Raw genomic sequence first — 8,229 nt, 5'->3', positions numbered from 1 at the left:
TTGCCACTTAAAATATTTTAAGTGTACAATTCTGTGACACTAAATACTTTCATATTGTTGTGCAAATGTCACCACCATCCATCTCCAGGACTCATCATTTTCCCAAATTGAAACTCTTTATCCATTAAACATTAACTCCTCATTACCCGCTGGTCCCAGCCCTTGGCAACCACCATTTTACTTTCCATCAATTTCACTACTCTAGGTACCTAGAATGATACAGCACTTGTCCTCTTGTGATTGGCTTAATCACTTAGCATCATGTTTTCAAAGTTTGTTCATGTTGTAGCATGTGTCAGAATTTCCTTCCTTTTTAAGGCTGACTCATTTTTCATTGAATGCATACCACATTTTGTTTATCCATCCATCCATATATGGATACTTGAGTTGCTTCCACCTTTTAGCTATTGTGAATAATGCTGCTACAAACATGTGTGTACAGATATGAATCCCTGATTTTATTTTTTTGGATATATAATTTTGCCAATACATAGCACTTGCTATTTCTGTTTGTTTCTTGAAAATAGCCAATGACTGTTATTTTGTTTGTTTGCTTTAATACTAGCCATTCTTATGGGTTTGAGGTAGTATCTCATTGTGGTTTTGATTTGCATTTTCCTAATTATTAGTGATGTTGAGTATCTTTTCATGTGGTTATGGGCCATTTGTTGATCTTCTTTGGAGAAATGTCTGTCCATTTAAGTCCTTTGCCCATTTTACCTGGGCTTTTTTCTTATCTACTCTAGTTTTGAGTCAACTAGAATGAATCAAACTTTGAATCAAAATGTGAAGATGGAGAAAGGAACAGGAGAGATGAGGTAAAGAACTCTGGTCTCAATCCAATATATTTGGCTTTGGCTGTATCTACATATTTTACATGTGTTAATGGAAAGAATTATGTAAACTGCTGTTATTCTACAGGTAGTACTATATCATAGTTGAAATAATGGGTTACAAAGACTCCACAGGTTTAAGGGAAGTTATAACATCTGCTTCCCCCCACCGCCAATCAGAGCAGATGGCTCTTTCCCAAGGGATATAAAAGTAACTACTTTCCTTAAATATGCCATCTGTCTGAATAATCAATTTCACCAATTAGTAAAGAAGGCATTTGAAGGGCTGAGAAATCTATTAATTCTAAACACAGGAAGGAGAAAAGAACTATGTTTTGCCCAATGCAAAATAATAGCATTTCTAGGCATCTCTGTTGAATATGAAATATGATCTACTTTTGTTGCCCTTTCTGAAACATTCTGTGGAGCTAGATCAATTGGTAAAAAGCAAATCAATAGATGAAGCTAGTGTGTGATGACAAATTTGACTTGCTTGACAGAGTGTATATTAATATTGATCACCAGGATCAAATCAAGCAGACCAAGCAAGTCACATGCTCTTATGGTAAAACAAAGCTCCAACTCATATTGTTAATCTGATAGGAATTCAGTAAGGCAGATAATTGTATTTTATCTTTAGGTTGTTTAACTATTATAATAGTTATATTATAACTATTATAATATGATTAACTATTATAATATTATAATATAATATACCTACTCACTGGCCCTCCTCTTCACTCCTTAAGCTCCAGCCATATAGATACATTTACAGTTCCCCTACCCATGGTTTTTCAAACTAACAAGCCTATGTAGATGCTGGTGTCAGCCCCAAATAACCTCCACTTTTACAAACTGGCAAGCCCTCCTCATTCTTCAGATTCCAGCTCAAGTATCTTCTCCGGGAAGAATTGTTTTATCAAGAAAGCCGATAATGCCATCTTAGTCTCCTCACTGTTTCTAATATGCATAGATAGTACAGAATTTTTCTCAATGAACTAATTCATTGTAAAATGTTGACTCCCATATTAGAGTGTAATTACATGAGGAAAGAGACTGCGTCCTATTTACCTATGTAGTGCTAGTTCCTGGAAATAAAACTTTAAAAAGAAATTGGTAATACATAAAACAGTTTGGAAATCCGATTGACAAGATGAGAGCTTGCTTTAAAAAATCCTAACATATGATAATTTTATTAAGGCTTTACTTCCTTTTCACTTACAATGAAAAGCTATAGGTAAAATTTGTTATTCTTGGGAATTCCTTGCTGACTGCCCAGGTCCAATCCCTGGTTGGGAACTGAAATCCCACAAGCTATGTGGCATGGTAAAAACAAACAAACAAACAAAAAACTGTTATTCTCAATTTTTAAGCACACATCAAAAATAAATTTCAATTAAAAATAACTGTCTGGACAATTAGCTGCTGAACAGTCATCGACAGGAAGACACTGGAACTCACCAAAAAAGATACCCCACATCCAAAGACAAAGGAGAAGCCACAATGAGATGGTAGGAGGGGTGCAATCACAATAAAATCAAATCCCATAACTGCTGGGTGGGTGACTCATAAACTGGAGAACACTTATACCACAGAAGTCCACCCACTGGAGTAAAGGTTCTGAGCCCCATGTCAGGCTTCCCAAACTGGGGTCAGGCAATGGGAGGAGGAATTCCTACAGAATCAGACTTTGAAGGCTAGCAGGATTTGATTGCAGGACTCTGACAGGACTGGGGGAAACAAAAGCTCCACTCTTGGAGGCAACACACAAAGTAGTGTGTGCATTGGGACCCAGGAGAAGGAGCACTGGCCCCTGGGGAGACTGAACCAGGCCTACCTGCTAGTATTGGAGGGTATCCTGCAGAGGCAAGGGGTGGCTGTGTCTCACTGTGAGGACAAGGACACTGGCAGCAGAAGTTCTGCAAAGTACTCCTTGGCATGAACCCTCCCAGAGTCCACATTAGCCCCACCAAAGAGCCTGGGTAGGCTCCAGTGTTGGGTTGCCTCAGGCCAAACAACCAGTAGGGAGGGAAACCAGCCCCACCCATCAACAAACAAGCAAATTAAAGTTTTACTGAGCTCTGCCCACCAGAGCAACACAAAGCTCTACCCACCACCAGTCTCTCCCATCAGGAAACTTGCTCAAGCCTCTTAGATAGCCTCATCCACCAGAGGGCAGACAGCAGAAGCAAGAAGAACTACAATCCTGCAGCCTATGGAACAAAAACCACATTCACAGAAAGATAGGCAAGATGAAAAGGCAGAGGGCTATGTACCAGATGAAGGAACAAGATAAAACCCCAGAAAAAAAACTAAATGAAGTGCAGATAGGTAACCTTCCAGAAAAAGAATTCACAATAATGATAGTGAAGATGATCCAGGACCTCGGAAAAACAATGTAGGCAAGATTGACAAGATGTAAGAAATGTTTAACAAAAAACCTAGAAGAATTAAAGAACAAACAAAAAGAGATGAACAATACAATAACTGAAATGAAAACTACACTTGAAGGAATCAATAGCAGAATAACTGATGCAGAAGAACAGATAAGTGACCCGGAAGACAGAATGGTAGAATTCACTGCTGTGGAACAGATTAAAGAAAAAAGAATGAAAAGAAATGAAGACATCCTAACATTAAACACAACAACATTCGCACTATAGGGGTCCCAGAAGGAGAAGAGAGAGAAAAAGGACCAGAGAAAATATTTGAAGAGATTATAGTTGAAAAGTTCCCTAACATGGGAAAGGAAATAGCCACCTAGGTCCAGGAAGCGCAGAGAGCCCCATACAGGATAAACCCAAGGAGAAACATGCCGAGACACATAGTAATCAAATTGGCAAAAATTAAAGACAAAGAAAAATTATTGAGAGCAGCAAGGGAAAAATGACAAATAAAATACAAGGGAACTCCCATAAAGTTAACTGCTGATTTCTCAGCAAAACTCTACAAGCCAGAAGGGACTGGAATGATATACTTAAAGTGATGAAAGGGAAGAACCTACAACCAAGGTTACTCTACCCAGCAAGGATCTCATACAGATTCGATAGAGAAATCAAAAGCTTTACAGACAAGCAAAAGCTAAGAGACTTCAGCACCACCAAACCACCTCTACTAAAGGAACTTCTCTAAGTGGAAAACACAATAGAAGAAAAGGACATACAAAACAAACCCAAAACAATTAAGAAAATGGTCATAGGAACATACATATGGATAATTACCTTAAACGTGAATGGATTAAATACTCCAACCAAAAGACACAGGCTCACTGAATGGATACAAAAACAAGACCCGTATATATGCTGTCTACAAGAAACCCACTTCAGACCTAGGGACACATACAGATAGTGACGGCATGGAAAAAGATATTCCATGCAAATGGAAATCAAAAGAAAGCTGAAGTAGCAATACTCATATCAGATAAAATAGACTTTAAAAAAAAAGCATGTTACAAGACACAAGGAAGGACACTACATAATGATCAAGGGGTCAATCCAAGAAGAATATATAACAATTAAAAATATATATGCACCCACCATAGGAGCACCTCAAGGTGCTAAGGCAACTGCTGACAGCTATAAAAGAGGAAATTGACAGTTACACAAAAATAGTGGGGGACTTTAACACCTCACTTACACCAATGGACAGATCATCCAAAATGACAATAAATAAGGAAACAGAAGCTTTAACTGACACAACAGACCAGATAGATTTAATTGATATTTACAGGACATTCCATCCAAAAACAGCAGATTACACTTTATTCTAAAGTGCGCACGGAAAATTCCCCAGGATAGATCACATCTTGGATCACAAATCAAGCCACAGTAAATTTAAGAAAACTGAAATCATATCAAGCATCTTTTCTGACCTCAACACTATGAGATTAGAAGTGAATTACAGGGAAAAAACCCTTAAAAAATACAAACACATGGAGGCTAAACAATACATTACTAAATAACAAAGAGATTACTGAAGAAATCAAAGAGGAAATCAAAAAATACCTAGAGAAAAATGACAATGAAAACACGACAATCCAAAACCTATGGGATGCAGCAAAAGCAGTTCTAAGAGGGAAGATTACAGCTATACAACCCTACACCAAGAAACAAGAAAAAAATCTCAAATAAACAATCTAACTTTATGTGTAAAGGAACTAGAGAAATAAGAACAAACAAAACCCAAAGTTAGCAGAAGGAATGAAACAATGAAGATCAGAGCATAAATAAATGAAATAGAAACAAGGAAAAAATGGCAAAGATCAATAAAACTAAAAGTTAGTTCTCTGAGAAGATAAACAAAACTGGCAAACCATTAGCCAGACTCATCAAGAAAAAGAGGGAGAGGTCTCAAATCAATAAAATTAGAAATGAAAAAGGAGAAGTTACAACAGACACTGAAGAAATACAAAGCATCCTAAAAGACTACTACAAGCAACTGTATGCCAATAAAATGGACAACCTGGAAGAAATGGACAAATTCTTAGAAAGGTATAATCTTCCAAGACTGAACAAGGAAGAAATAGAAAATATGAACAGACCAATCACAAGTAATGAAATTGTAACTGTGACTAAAAATCTTCCAACAAACAAAAATCCAGAACCAGATGGCTTCACAGGTGTATTCTATCAAACATTTAGAGACAAGTTAATACCCATCCTTCTCAAACTCTTCCAAAAAATTGCAGAGGGAGGAACACTCCCAAACTCATTCTATTAGGCCACCATCACAATGATACGAAAATCAGACAAAGGTACTAAAAAAAAGAAAATTACATACCAATATCACTGATGAATATAGATGTAAAAAAATGCTCAACAAAATACTAGCAAACAGAATGTAACAACACATTAAAAGGATCACACACCATGATCAAGTGGGATTTATCCCAGGGATGCAAGGATTCTTCAATATATGCAAACAAATCAATGTGATACACCATTTTAACAAATTGAAGAATAAAGACGATATGATCATCTCAATAGAGGCAGAAAAAGCTTCTGACAAATTTCAACACCAATTTATGATAAAAACTCTTCAGAAAGTAGGCATAAAGGGAACCCACCTCAACATAATAAAGGCCATATATGACAAACCCACAGCAAACATCATTCTCAATGGTGAAAAACTGAAACCATTTGCTCTAAGATCAGGAACAAGACAAGGATGTCCACTCTCACCACTATTATTCAACATAGTTTTGGAAGTCTAGGCCTTGGCAATCAGAGAAGAAAAGAAAGAAAAGCAATACAAATTGGAAAAGAGGAAGAAAAACTGTCACTGTTTGCAGATGACATGATACTATACATAGAGAATCCTAAAGATGTCACCAGAAAACTACTAGAGCTAATCAATGAATCTGGTAAAGTTGCAGGATACAAGATTAATGCACAGAAATCTCGCGTTCCTATACACTAATGATGAAACATCTGAAAGAGAAATTAAGGAAACACCCCCATTTACCATTGAAACAAAAAGAATAAAATACCTAGGAATAAAACTACGTAGGGAGACAAAAGACCTGTATGCAGAAAACTATAAGACACTGATGAAAGAAATTAAAGATGATACAAACAGATAGAGAGATATACCATGTTCTTGGATTGGAAGAATCAACATTGTGAAAATGACTCTACTACCCAAAGCAATCTACAGATTCAATGCAATCCCTATCAAACTACCACTGGCATTTTTCACAGAACTAGAACAAAAAATTTCACAATTTGTGTGGAAACACAAAAGACCCCAATAGCCAAAGCAATCCTGAGAAAGAAAAACAGAGCTGGAGGAATCAGGCTCCCTGACTTCACACTGTACTACAAAGCTACAGTAATCAAGACAATATGGTACTGGCACAGAAACAGAAACATAGATCAATGGAACAAGATAGAAAGCCAAGAGATAAATCCACACACCTATGGTCAACTAATCTATGACAAAGGAGACAAGGATACACCATGGAGACAAGACAGTCTCTTCAATAAGTGGTGATGGGAAAACTGGGCAGTTACATGTAAAAGAATGAAATTAGAACACTCCCTAACACCATACACAAAAATAAACTCAAAATGGATTAAAGACCTAAATGTAAGGCCAGACACTATAAAACTCTTCGAGGAAAACATAGGAAGAACATTCTTTGACATAAATCACAGAAAGATATTTTTTGATCCACCTCCTAGAGTAATGGAAATAAAAATAAAAATAAACAAATGGGACCTAATGAAACTTCAAAGCATTTGCACAGCAAAGGAAACCATAAACAAGACAAAAAGACAGCCCTCAGAATGGGAGAAAATATTTGTAAAAGAATCAACGGGGAAAGGATTAATCTCCAATATATATAAACAGCTCATGCAGCTCAATATTAAAAAAACAAAGAACCCAATCCAAAAATAGGCAGAAGACCTATATAGACATTTCTGCAAAGAAGACATACAGATGGACAAGAAGCACATGAAAAGGTGTTCCACATCCCTGATTATTAGAGAAATGCAAATCAAAACTACAATGATGTATCACCTCACACCAGTTAGAATGGGCATCATCAGAAAATCTACAAACCACAAATGCTGAGAGGCTGTGGATAATAGGGGACCCTCTTGCCCTCTTGGTGGGAATGTAAATTGATATAGCCACTATAGAGAATAGTATGCAGTTTCCTTAAAAAACTGAAAATAGAATTACCATATGATTCAGCAGTCCCACTACTGGGCATATACCCAGAGAAAACCATAATTCAAAAAGACACATGCACCCCAATGTTCATTGCAGCACTATTTACAATAGCCAGGTCATGGAAGCAACCTAAATGCCCATCGACAGATGAATGGATAAAGAAGATATGGTACATATATACAATGGAATATTACTCAGCCATAAAATTGAACGAAATTGGGTCATTTGTTGAGATGTAGATGGATCTAGAGACTGTCATACAGAGTGAAGTAAGTCAGAAAGAGAAAAACAAATATCGTATATTAACGCATATATGTGGAACCTAGAAAAATGGTACAGATGAACCAGTTTGCAGGGCAGAAATTGAGACACAATGTAGAGAACAAAGCTATGGACACCAAGCAGGGGAAGCGGCGGGCGTGATGGTAGTGGTGTGCTGAATTGGGTGATTTGGATTGACAGGTATACACTGATGTGTATAAAATTGATGATTAATAAGAACCTGCTGTATAAAATAAAAAAAATTAAATGAAAAGAACATAACTGGAAACAAACATGTTGAGATTACAAATCTCAATTTTGGGGGTTTAGGGTTGGTGTTTATTAAATAGGGTTTGCTGGATTCAGTAATCCAACTTTGAACCTGGAAATTTATGGGCTCATGTATATTTGTTCCTTATCAACTCCTATGGCTTTGTGGCTAATAGTGGGGAAAAAA

Source organism: Aethalodelphis obliquidens, unplaced genomic scaffold (genome assembly GCF_003676395.1).
Source record: "Aethalodelphis obliquidens isolate GAN/ISIS:26980383/991018 unplaced genomic scaffold, ASM367639v1 scaffold64, whole genome shotgun sequence".
Taxonomy (NCBI): domain Eukaryota; kingdom Metazoa; phylum Chordata; class Mammalia; order Artiodactyla; family Delphinidae; genus Aethalodelphis; species Aethalodelphis obliquidens.
This window is presented reverse-complemented; position numbering follows the sequence as displayed.